The 13468-nt window shown below is 46.3% G+C and overlaps 1 long non-coding RNA gene across 1 annotated transcript; it reads right to left on the reverse strand.

Moving 5' to 3' along the window:
• Positions 1 to 576: 576 nt before the first annotated feature.
• LOC140712500 (uncharacterized) lies at positions 577 to 12960 on the reverse strand. The gene is made up of 3 exons (XR_012094104.1): positions 12120 to 12960; positions 1357 to 1457; positions 577 to 746 (listed from the first exon to the last, which is right to left on the reverse strand). It is a non-coding gene; the product is annotated as an uncharacterized lncRNA (long non-coding RNA).
• Positions 12961 to 13468: the final 508 nt, after the last annotated feature.

Raw genomic sequence — 13468 nt, forward strand, 5'->3', positions numbered from 1 at the left:
GGAAAAACGCTTGAACTCGGGAGGCAGAGGTTGCAGTGAGCTGAGATAGTGCCATTGCAGTTCAACCTGAGCAACAGAGCACAACTCCGTCTCAAAAAACAACAAACAACAACAACAACAACTGTTGCATCCCCAGGGCCAACCACCTCAGATTGACCTGTGTTCAACCTCAGAATACCTGTCCTGCCTTTCCTTTGGCAGTCAGGCTTAGATGCTGTTTGGTGGCCTTCCTTCAGGTGGGTACCAGCCTGGCTCAGGTGGGCACTGATGAAACACAAAGAAAGGAGAAGCTAATGTTGTGGGAGGGGCCGAAAGAAATTTTAAACCTTCAGAGTGGCTCAGGAAGAGCAGGAAGTGCTCTTGAAAAGCAGACACTATGGCTGCCAGCTGTTTTAGACTCCTCAGCCCCAGCTTGCTGCCTGGTACACGAAAGGCCTCCATCAGCATCTGCTGAGCGTCTCACTCCATTGCTGTGGAGCAGCCCACAGGATATAAGCAGAGCCCTCAATGTGGGAAGCCCCAAAGTAGTTCTCCAGCCTTACCACTCATTTCATGTGGAAGAATCCTGACAGGTTTCCGAGTCCTAGGATTTATTACGCATGCCTTCCAATGTCTGGAGATTTCTTGGTGGCATCTCCAGTCAAAGGAACATTTGGTGGATTACCTTGGAAGTGAAGTCATCACAGGTGTCCTGGAGCACTGCCCACTCAGCGAGGTAATGCTATGAATTCTGAGAATCCACTGGCCTAACGGGGTAGAGGGAAGGATATAAAGTGAAGTCAAGGCCCTGCCCCAGGAATGTGTGAGCCATGGGGACTGAGACAACTCCTAGGCAGTGGGTGCCACATCAGAAGTCTCACCAAGTTGCTAGTGAGGCTGGGAGGTAAGGACACCCAGCTGCCGCAGAGGAAGGGTGAAAGGAAATAATTTGGGTGGGGGTGGGTGTAGAGAAAGGGGGTACTCCCATAGCCAAGCTCACTGCTAGTAAGAAACAAGCTGGACAGCCCGAGCTGCCTGCTGGGGAACAGCAAGTGGGTCAGCAAGGGGCATAAGAAGAAAAGTGGGTATTGGGAAGGTGCGGAACAAGATTCCTAAACCTGGGCTTGGGCAAACTTCATGGGGGAGCCTGAAACAGGGTGCACACAAAACCAGAAGGACATGCACATTTTTCAGATGACAGAGACTTAATGAAACATGTCTTGGCCGGGTGTGGTGGCTCACACCTGTAATCCCAGCAGTCTGGAAGGCCAAGGTGGGTGGATCACGAGGTCAGGAGTTCAAGACCAGCTTGGCCAACATGGTGAAATCTCATCTCTACTAAAAATACAAAAATTAGCCAGGTGTGGTGGCACATACCTGTAATCCCAGCTACTCCGGAGACTGAGGCAGGAGAATTGCTTAAATCCAGGCAGGGGCGGAGGTTGTAGTGAGCCGAGATCACATCACTGCACTCCAGCCTAGGCAACAGAGCAAGATTCCGTCTCAGAAAAAAATAATAATAAAATAAAATAAATATATCTGTTTCTCAAAGGTTGACATTGTTAGCACCAGGGAACGTAAGCACCGAAGTCTGTAAGTGGTGGCAAATCCTTGCCTCCTCAGGAAAAAGAATTCCACCAAGTGACATAAGACAGGGGGAGAGAAGCAAGTTTTAGAGCAGAAGTGAAAGTTTTATTAAAGTTTTAGAGCAGGAACAAAAGTAAAAGCACATGGCTGAGTGTGGTGGCTTGCACCTGTAATCCCAGTGAGAAGTGAAGCCAGCTGGACTTCCTGGGTCCAGTGGGGACTTGGGGAACTTTCCTGTCTTACAGGAGGATTGTAAAATGCACCAATCAGTACTCTGTAAAACACACCAATCAGCAGGATTCTAAAGGTAGGCAATCTGCGGAGAGGATTGAAAAAAGGACACTCTGATAGGACAGAAATGGAACATAGAGTGTGGCAGGGCGGAGGGTGACAATAAGGGAATAAAACCTGGCCACGCCCCAGCCAGCAGTGGCAACCCATTCGGGTCTCCTTCCACACTGTGGCAGCTTTGTCCTTTTGTTCTTCACAAGAAACCTTGCTACTGCTCACTCTGGGTCCGTGCCATCTTCAGGAGCTGTAACACTCACCTGCAAAGGTCCCCAGCTGCATTCTTATAAAGTCAGTGAGACCACGAACCAACTCTGGACACACCAGCACTTTGAGAGGCCGAGGCAGGTGGATCATCTGAGGTCAGGAGTTCAAGACCAGCCTGGCCAATGTGGTGAAACCCCATGGCTACTAAAAATACAAAAATTAGGTGGTGGTGCATGCCTGTAATTCCAGCTATTTGGGAGGCTGAGGCAGGGGAATCACTTGAACCTGGGAGGTGGAAGTTGCAATGAGCAGAGTTCGCACCACTGCACTGCAGTTTGGGTGACAAAGACTCTCACAAAATAAATAAATAAATAAAATAAAATAAAATAAAAAGTTTTAGAGCAGGAACAAAATTAAAAGTACACTTGGAAGAGGGCCAACTGGGTGATTTGAGAGATTCAAGTGCACGGTTTGGCCTTTGACTTGGAATCTTATAAGCTGGCAAGCTTGGAGGGTGTGTGGGGTGGTTGCACCCCTTCTCCCCTGATTCTTCCCTTGGGGTGGTCTGCCAGCACTTGGGAGGGGCCCCTGGCACAGTGTGTTTACTGAAGTGGTGTGCATGCTCACAAGGTATTTTTCTCTTACCAGTTGAGTGTTCCTAAGGGAGGAGACCACCCCTCATATTGTCTTATGCCCAATTTCTGCCTCCAAAGAGAGAAAAAGTACAAACTAAAAGGCAGAAATGAAATCCACAAGCAGACAGCCCAGTGCCACACCCTGGGCCTGGAAGTTAAAGACTGACCCCTGACCTAATCGGTTATGTTATCTATAGATTACAGACATTGTATAGAAATGCACTGTGAAAATCCCTATCCTGCTTTGTTTCGATCTAATTACCAGTGCATGCAGCCCCTAGTCACGTACCCCCTGCTTGCTCAATCAATCATGACTGTCTCATACACAACCTCTTAGAGTTGTGAGCCCTTAAAAGGGACAAGAATTGCTCACTCGGGGAGCTTGGCTCTGGAGACAGGAGGCTTGCCGATGCTCCTGGCCAAATAAACCCCTTCCTTCTTTAACCCATTGTCTGAGGAGTTTTTTTTTGTTTGTTTGTTTTTTTTTGAGACGGAGTCTCGCTCTGTCACCCAGGCTGGAGTGCAGTGGCGTGATCTCGGCTCACTGCAAGCTCTACCTCCCAGGTTCACGCCATTCTCCTGCCTCAGCCTCCCGAGTAGCTGGGACCACAGGCGCCCGCCACTACGCCCGGCTAGTTTTTTGTATTTTTAGTAGAGACGGGGTTTCACCGTGTTAGCCAGGATGGTCTCGATCTCCTGACCTCGTGATCCGCCCGCCTCGGCCTCCCAAAGTGCTGGGATTACAGGCGTGAGCCACCACGCCCGGCCTGTCTGAGGAGTTTTGTCTGTGGCTCGTCCTGCTACATTTCTTGGTTCCCTGACCGGGAAGCAAGGTGATTGGCGAATGGTCGAGGCAGTTCCTTAGGCTTAAGCCTGCCCTCTGGAACATTCCTGCGGGGGACTCCAGACCAGCCCTAGCGATGCGGATCCTGAGAGCGCTCCCAGGTAGGCATTTGCCCCAGTGGTACGCCTCACCAGAGCAGTGTGTGGCAGGCCCCCGTGGAGGATCAACACAGTGGCTGAACACTGGAAAGGAACTGGTACTTGGAGTCTGGACATCTGAAACTTGGCAAGACTAGTCTTTAGAACTTGCCCACTCCGTTTGAGTGGAAGCGTGGCCTGATCACCCACGGCATGCCTTTATTGGCACTTTGGTTTTGGTTTTGCTTTTGATTTGGTTTGAATTGCTTGACAGGTCTGGTCTTGGGAACTTGCCTAATCCATTTGAGTGGAAGCGTGGCCTGATCACCCATGGTGTGACTGTACCGGCACTTTGGTTTTTGTTTTTGACTTGACTTGGATTTCTTGATACTTTGGTTTTGGTTTTGACCTGGCTTGGATTTCTGGATACTCTGGTTTTGGTTTTGATTTTGCTTTGGTGTAAACTACAAAAGCGTGTGTGTGCCCTTTTTACCTATTCTTTGTTTTGTGGTGTGCATGTGGTGTGAGTGTGGTGTTTTGTCTCGAAGAAACATAGGTGAGGCACAAAGTAAGCCCACACCACTAGGAACTATGTTGAAAATTTTCAAAAACAAGGATTTAAGGGAGACTATGGAATACTATGACACCGGGAAAACTTAAAACTTTGTGTGAGATAGACTGGCCAGCATTAGAGATAAGTTGGCCATTAGAAGGAAGCCTGGACAGGTCCCTTGTTTCAAAGGTATGGCACAAGGTAACCTGTAAGCCAGGGAACCCAGACCAGTTCCTGTACATAGACACTTGGTTACAGCTGGTTTTAGACCTCTCGCCCCCAACACACAGTGGTTGAGAGAACAGCAGCATAAGTGAAAAAGGCAAGAAAAGACCAGCAGACAGAGAGAAAAAAAAGAGACAGAGAGGAAAAGAGGCAAAGAGAGAGAGGAAGAGACAGCGAGAAAGAGAGAGACAAAGAGGGAGTCAAGGAGAGAGAGAGAGAAAGAAAGAGAGAGGCAGACAAAGGAAGAGACAGAGGCAAAAGGAAAGTCAAAGAGAGGGAAAGTCAAAGAGAAAGAGAGAAAGAGATATACAAGTAGTTAAGAAAAAAAAAAAAAAGAAAAAGAAAAAAAAGCCATCTATACCAATTCTAAGTTAATTTGGACAAAACAAGGTCTTATTAATAGCAAAGGATAATTAAAATCCCAAACTTACAAGGTTTTCAAGAAAAGTAAAGTTTGCTAAAAGTTAAGAGTGTAACATGTATTATAGTAGCTTCTATTCTTTTGGCCTCAGACAATCTAGTCCACAGACATAAAAACAGGTTTGCTTTAGAAAAGAATGATTATCATCTTTGAGGGGAAAAAAAGGAATAAAAAGGAAAAAAAGGGGGGTGGTGCGGAATTTATATAAAAAGAGTGTTATATGGTAAATTCTTGTCCTGAAATAAATTAACTGGTTGTTTAAAGAAACAAATGTTTGTAATAAGTCAGAAAGTTAAGGCATGTTGAAAAATTGCCTGTAAAATTTGTAGAAAAAAGTTATAAAAAAAAATGTGTGTTAAGAATTTATGCAAAAAATGTCGTATAATTTAAAAGTAACTAGGCCTCCTGAATGTAAAACTATTGAAAAAAAAAACCCAGTTTATGTGCAAGGTGTATAAAAAAAGTAAAATATACCTTTAGTAAAAGGATTATAAGGAAGCATAAGAACGTACATTTTTACCTACATTAAAAAGTTAAAAAAATTATTGTTTTGAAGGTTTAAGCAAGTTTTAAAATGTTAATTGTAAAAAGAATTCTGTGTGTAAACATATTAGCTAAAGTTAAAGAAGTATTATCCAGTTTTTCTGTGAACTAGACGTTAAAGTAAAAGCATAACAGCTTTTTCTTAAAGTACCAACCTGCTCTTTAGCAAAAATTATAAAAGGTTAAAAAGAGTCTATAAAATCTTACCTTATAGTCAAACACTAAAAATTAGATAAATGTGTCTACAAGGTTTTATTAAAATTAGGTTTAACATTAATAACACACTAATATAAAGATAAAATTTAGCTTATCTGGTATAAAAATCATACAAAAAGCATTATTAAATATAAAATAGTGTTTAGCTTTCTTTGGTCTAAAAACGAATAAAAATAGGAGCTAAAGGAAATTTCTCAGTAAAAAAGCACTAAGGACTATAAAGTCCACTGCCAAGGTCCCCACATTTAAAACAAAAGGCCAATTTCTTAGAAATTATATACTTGGTTTATCTTCCACTTTCCTTTCTCTCAAAAACTGAAAGTCTTTTAGCACATGTACCACACCTAGAATTTCTGGTAAACCAGCACCAGCCTGAATATCACGTTCTCATCGAAAGGTGGAAAGAAGAAAAACTCAAGCCAGCCTGGGAAGGACCCTATTTGTGCTGTTAACCACCAAGACTGCTGTTAGTACAGCAAAAAAGGATGGACTCATCACACCCGAGTCAAGAAAGTGCCACCCGCTCCAGAGTTGCAGGCCACAGTCCCAGGGGAAAACCCTACCAAACTAAAGCTAAGAAAAATCTAACTTTTTTCATCTATTCTGTTACTCTTTCTTCTTTCCGTGCTCTATTGCTGACCATCTAGTTATTAACATAACCAAGTCAATTTTGCCTCAAACTATTGCATTTAATGCTTGCCTTCTTATACCCTGTGGGGACTTGCCAAGTCAAAGACAGCTTTCTACTTCAGAAAAGTACTTCTGTCCCTCCTGACTTTCCTCAGACTGGGCATTAGTAAACTAGGACCATTTAATCCAGGGAGATTTCAATAAAGACCCCATTGCCAAGGAGGAGTCTTGCCCCCTGATGTAGAGCTTTCATGCCATAGTTGGTCCAACATTCTGTGGACCACTAAAGAGCAAGGATGGACTGCCCCAACCAATTTTTGTAATTTCCTAGAACCATACATTCATTTTACTAGAGGATCATAGAAGTTAAAGACTTAAAACAAACTTAAGCAATTAAGACAGGATACCAAGATGCAAATGCCTGGTTAAAATGGATCAAATATTCCATCTGCACATTAAACAAAAGCAATTATCATGCTTGTGCACACGGCAGGCCAGAGGCCCAGACTGTCTCCCTTCCACTAAGGTGGTCCTCCAGTTGACCAGGCATAGGCTGCATAGTTGCTCTTTTCCAGAATTCTACAGCCTAGAGTAATAAGTCATGCCAAACTCTCTCTGCTATTTCCCGAAGTCCAGCACCTTGCGGGTCAGCTTCTGAGGGCCATCTAGCTTCTGTCTCCCAACACTAAGTTCACTTCGTGTCTCTCACGACAGGGAGGAAACTTAGCATTCCTTAGAGACCTGAAGGGATATGATGAGCTTAAGAATTTTCAAGAGCATATCAATCAGTCAGCCCTTGTTCATCCCTGAGCGGATGTGTGGTGGTATTGTGGTGGACCTTTACTGGGCAGTCTGCCGAATAACTGGAGTGGCACTTGTACTTTAGTCCAATTGGCTATCCCTTTCACCCTGGCATTTCATCAACCAAAAGGAAAAAAAATGAGACATTGTAAAGCAAGAGAAGCCCCTTATGGGTCTTTCGACTCTTATGTCTATTTAGACGCAATTAGAGTCCCACGAGGAATACCAGATCAATTTAAAGCTTGAAATCAAATAGCTGCAGGATTTAAGCCAATATTTTAGTAGGTGACAGTTAATAAAAATGTAAATTAGATAAACTACATCTATTACAACCAACAGCAACGAAGTTTTCATGAGTTAAAAGAAAAACTCATGTTGGACCCAGCTCTGAGGCTACCTGCCCTGACAAAATTCTTCACACTCTATGTGCCAGAAAGAGAAAAAATGGCAGTTGGAGTTTTAACCCAGACTGTGGGGCCCTGGCCAAGACCAGTGGCCTATCTCTTAAAATAACTAGACAGGATTTCCAAAGGCTGACCCCCAGGTCTAAGGTCCCTAGCAGCAATGGCCCTGTTAGCACAAGAAGCAGATAAACTAACCCTTAGGCCATATAAACTAACCTAAAGGCTCCCTATGCTGTGGTAACTTTAATAAATACCAAAGGACATTATTAGTTAACAAATGCTAGATTAACCAAGTACCAAAGCTTGCTATGTGAAAATCCCCACATAACCACTGAAGTTTGCAACACCCTAAATCCCACCACCTTCCTCCCGGTATCAGAGAACCCAGTTGAACATAACTGTGTAGAGGTGTTGGACTCAGTTTATTCTAGCAGGTCCAACCTCCGAGACCACCCTTAAACATCAGTAGACTGTGAGCAGTACATGGATGGGAGCAGCTTCGCTAACCCCTGCAAAGTGACTCTGAAGAAGACAACAAGCCCTGCTCCAGTCATACCTGGAAACTGACTGGTCCACGCACAGCCGAAGCATGAGGAAACTCATTGTGGGACTCATTTTCCTTAAAATTTGGACTTGCACAGTAGGGACTTCAACTGACCTTCCTCAGACTGAGGGCTGTTCCTAGTGTATACATCAAGTCACTGAGGTAGGACAAAAGGTTGCCACGGTCCTATTATTTTACAGTTACTATAAGTGTACTGGAAATCTAAAAAAACTTGTTTGTATAATGTCAGTCTATACAAGGTATGTAGCCCAGGAAATGACCAACCTGATGTGTGTTATGACCCATCTGAGCCTCCCATGACCACAGTTTTAAAAATAAGATTAAGGACTGAGGACGGGTAGGGGCTTATAAACGATACGAGTAAAGTGTTAGCCAAAATAGAAAAAAGAAAGGGTGCTCAAACAAGTCACCTTAAAATTTGATGCCTGTGCTGTCATTAATAGTAATAAGTTAGGAATAAGGTGTAGTTCTCTAAATTAGAAAAGAGGCTATATGGCAGAAAATAAGTACATCTGTCATAAATTAGGACTGTGTGGAAACAAATGTAAATACTGGTCTTGTGCCATTTAGGCCACTTAGATAAAAAAAAAAGAAAAGGATCCAGTCCACCTTCAGAAAGAAAAAAATGGCCCTTCCTGTACTAAAGGACAATGTAACCCCTTAGAGCTAGTAATAACCAATCCCCTGATCCTCGCTGGAAAAAAAGGGGAACGTGTAACCCTAAAATTAATGGAGCCAGACTAGATCTTCAAGTAAATATTGTGGTTTCAGAAAAAGTTTATAAATGCTCTCCTGAGCCAGTATTTCAAACCTTCTATGATAAACTAAAAGTGTCAGCACCGGAAATTCCAGGAAAAACAAGAAATTTGTTTTTGCAATTAGCCAAGCATGTAGCCAAGTCTCTCAATGTCACATGCTATATATGTGAAGGAACTGTAATAGGAGATCAATGGTCATAGGAAGCCCGATAATTAGTACCTACAGACCCAGTTCCTGATGAATTCCTGGCCCAAAAGAATCACCCTGATCACTTCTAGGTCCTAAAAGCCTCAATCATTAGACAATACTGTATAGCAACAGTGGAGAAGGACTTCACCCTTCCTGCAGGAAGACAACATGGTGGAGTTCAAACCACACAGAGAAAAATCCATTCAGTAAATTTCCAAAGTTGCAGACCGTTTAGGCCCACCCAGAATCCCACCAGGGCTGGATGGCCCCCACTGGGCTATACTGGATATATGGACATAGAGCCTATGCTAAGCTGCCTGACCAGTGGACAAGTAGTTGTGTTATTGGCACTATTAAACCATCTTTCTTCCTCCTGCCCATAAAAACAGGTGAACTCCTGGGCTTCCCTGTCTATGCTTCCCGTGAAAAGAGAAGCATAGCTATAGGAAATTGAAAAAATGATAAATGGCCCCCTGAGAGAATCATACAGTATTATAGGCCTGCTACTCAGGCACAAGATGGCTCGTAGTGATACCAGACCTCCATTTACATGATCAACTGAATCACACAGTTATAAGCTGTCTTAAAAATAATCACTAATAAAACTGGCAGAGCCTTGACTATTCTGGTCTGGCAAGAAACTCAGATGAGAAATGCTCTCTATCACAATAGATTAGCTCTCTACTACTTGCCAGCAGCTGAAGGAGAGGTCTGTAGGAAATTTAACTTTACTAATTGCTGCCTACATGTAGATAATCAAGGGTAAGTAGCTAAAGACATAAAGATATGACAAAACTGGCACATGTGCCTGTGCAAGTGTGGCATGGATTTGATCCTGGGGCCATGTTTAGAAAATGGTTCCCAGCGCTAGGAGGATTTAAAACTCTTATAAGAGTTATAATAGTAATAGGAAACTACTTACCGTTCCTTGTTTGCTACCTGTACTTCTTCAAATGATAAAAAGCTTCATTGCTACCTTAGTTCACCAAAATGCTTCAGCACAAGTGTGCTATATAAATCACTATTGATCTGTCTTGCAAGAAGACATAGGTAGTAAAAATGAAAGGGAGAACTCCCACTATTGAGTGAGAGTCTCAAAGGGGGGAATAAGGGAGGAGACCACCCCTCATATTGTCTTATGCCCAATTTCTGCCTCCAAAGAGAGAAAAAGTACAAACTAAAAGGCAGAAATGAAATCCACAAGCAGACAGTCTGGCACCACACCCTGGGCCTGATAGTTAAAGATCGACCCCTGACCTAATTGGTTATGTTATCTATAGATTATAGACATTGTATGGAAAAGTACTGTGAAAATCCCTATCCTGTTTTGTTCCCATCTAATTACCAGTGCATGCAGCCCCCAGTCACGTACCCACTGCTTGCTCAGTCAATTGCAACCCTCTCACGCACACCCCCTTAGAGTTGTGAGCCCTTAAAAGGGACAAGAATTGCTCACTCAGGGAACTCGGCTCTTGAGACAGGAGGCTTGCCTATGCTCCCGGCCGAATAAACCCCTTCCTTCTTTAACTCATTGTCTGAGGAGTTTTGTCTGTGGCTGATCCTGCTACATTCCCAGAGAGAACTCATATGCCAGTTAAACTCCACCATTTTGTCTCTTAGGTCACATGCTTGAGCCTACTCGCCCAACTCCTGAGATCTAATTGGGAAGCTGATCACCAGTTTTGGGTTTTTCTATCTGTTGGGAAGACTGCCTTTCTCTGGCGCTGGGTGTGATCAATTACTATTTTAGACAGCTTAACAGCCTCCTGACCATCACCTGATGGTCTTCTAATATTCCTGGGTTTGGAGGTGGGGGCTCTCCTGACCTGCTCATGTCTGCTGCTACCCACTGTAACAACACTGCCAGGCAGGCTCTGCATCAGGAGACCCACTGTGGCTTCTGGACAACAGGAGATAAAACCCAGGTTGCCAGGACCTTCTGCTTGTCAACTGGCCAGGAGTCGTGTAGCTATCTTACTTGTGCCTCCTATATCCCTTTCTGGGAAGGAGAGATGGAGGGGTACTGGTATTGTCCTCATTTTACCAAACCTCACGCCTAGTGCCCTTTCCACCATCCCTGCGGCCTTCCAGTAAAATCTCTTGTGCTTGGAGAGAAAGGAGTACACAGTCTGAGGTTGGGTAGGGGATGCAAACATCCATTCATTCAACTATTTCTTGGGAACTGGGGCTGCCTGGGACAGGGAGACCTGGGACACTGTCCTAGGAAGCCAAGACCTGGGGAAGCCCAAGTCGAACGCAGTTAATTATAATTGCAATTACAACTTCGTACTTGAGTGCTTTCAAGGGTTGCCGAGGAGGCGAGAAGGGAAAGAAGGGGCCACAGGTCTGTGGGTGTTGGGTTTGCTGTGTTAATCAGTTTCAGCTGGATGAACACTGTGAGCATGGGAGAAAGGGCGCAGACAGGATGGCAGGAACCGTGTAGCCGGCAGGCCTAGCTCCCCACCGCGGGTTTGCGCCCACACCCTCTTCCTGGGGCTGCGCAGGCCTCACCTCCAAGGTACTCCACAGGCGAAGGCTCGGAGGTGCGGGTGTTCATGTCCTTGGGGCTGCCACGGCTGTGGTTGCTAAGCCCTTTTGGACTCACAAGCCTCAGATAAGTAGCTCAAAACCCAGGTTGGGGCGGGTGGCCTAATCTGCCGCGGCTCCCGGGTCCTGGGAGGCCCCAGCACCACGCGGATGATAACTGACAGCGGAGCCGAAGCGATCTAGAGCGGGCCCTGGCTCAGCGCCCCCGCGCCAGCTTTCGGAGCCAGGACCGTCCCGCAGAGCAGCCGGGCCACTGACATGGCCGGGAAGGTCCCCTGCGCAACAAAGGCAGCCCAGGCGGCCCCAAGGGTAATGCCCGGGGTGACCCCAGTGCAAAGGGGAATTCTGGGGGAGAAGCAGTCCGAGGCACCCCGCCCCCAACTCCGGGGGCATTTATTTGAAATGTTAATGTTTTGAAGCCTCCCCTGGGCCCAGATCCGTCTCCTAGAAAGCAGGCAGAAGCCGCTGTGGGATTACTAAACTAACCGCCTCTGGCTCGGGTGCGAACCCGGTAAACATGTGTTGGTGTAAGCTAGAGAGGCCAGTGTACACAGATGAACCGGGTAAATTATTACACACCCCGACCCCTCGCCTTAAAGTATCCTTGGTGCACCAATTCCAGGAGTTGAAGTTTCTCCGGGCCACAGACCTTTATTTGCTCTTGTCCTTTACACCCTCCGCCCCCGCACAGGAACCGCGGAATCCAGGTCACAGGTGGGGGCAGGGAGGCCCCGGCGGGGTGGCTGCTGCGCAGCTCTGACAGAGCCCAACCCTGGCCCCGCCCAGGCCGCAGGCCTCGCCCAAGTCCTGCTGGGCGGCAGCCCGGCCTGCACTCAGCCGCCAAGTCTCCGCCACGCCTCGGGACGTCCTTGGGTAGCCCGGACCACGCGAGGTCGGGTGTCGCTGGCCCGGAGGCCGCCGGGCCTGGGGAGGACACAGAGGGTGTCACAACGGGAGCTTTTTAGAAACCTTGGAATGCGTTTCACTGTCCACATTCGATAGTTTGTCGAGTTATTGCCAAAATTATCTAGTCAGATCCTTTTCCCAGCTCAGCTGCTGGCGATGGTAATCATACCCGCACACACTTTGGGCGCGCTGAGACTCTGCCGGGCGCTGTTCCAAGCTCTTCTTATGGATTAACCTGTGATGAGGCGACCAAAGTCAGTCATCTGGCTTCTTTCGAGAACTGGCAGGTCACCTGCCCTCCACTCGACTGGTGGGGTGAGAGTAAATTGGGGCGTGCTCCCCTGTTGGATATGGGGCCCAAGCTGCGCAGGCATGATTGCCAAGGGCCCGGGGCTCCCGTGCTGGAGAGGGGCTAGGTAGGGCGTCAGGCACCGACTTGATTCTGGAAGATATTTTAGGCCCCGCTATAGTTCTCCAACTTCAACATTCTCTAATCCACGAACTCCTCCAAGCTGCCTGAGCTTCCAAAAGCTTTCGCCTCAAGCTGGGAGAACCCAATAGAGTGATCATTTTTCAACCAAGGGAGCCAACACTCATACATAATGAAGCGAGTTACACAAAGGACAGAATTCTTTCCCACTCTCCTGGGAGAGGCCCCTCAGCTCAGGGAATATGCAGGGCTGCCCAAACTATGGGCCAGGTTAGGGGCGCATCAGAGGAATGGGGGCAAGCCGAAGAGCTCCTCTGCCCACTCAGAGGCTGGAGTTCCTCACACGAAGAAACCTCCACCCAGGTTATTCCTGAGCACTTCTCAGAAAGCACAATTCCTCCCTTTTCTTTGCCCCAAAGGCCCGTTGCAGAGCCCATGACCCAGCCGTGGGACAGGACGCTGTGAAGGGAGGAAGAGCCGCTTATGGTGGAGGAGCTCCCTTCAGGCCCCAGCAATACATCTGGATGCTGTCAAGAACCAAGTGGGCAGGGCAAGAAGAGACATGGGCTGGTTAAGACAAGACACTGTGACCTTGACTTCAACAACCTGGCCTGTTAGATCTCTGTCTGCCACCCTACCTTTGCTGCTCACAAACACCTGAT

The sequence above is a fragment of the Chlorocebus sabaeus genome, chromosome 9 (assembly GCF_047675955.1).
Source record: "Chlorocebus sabaeus isolate Y175 chromosome 9, mChlSab1.0.hap1, whole genome shotgun sequence".
NCBI classification, from domain to species: Eukaryota; Metazoa; Chordata; class Mammalia; order Primates; family Cercopithecidae; genus Chlorocebus; species Chlorocebus sabaeus.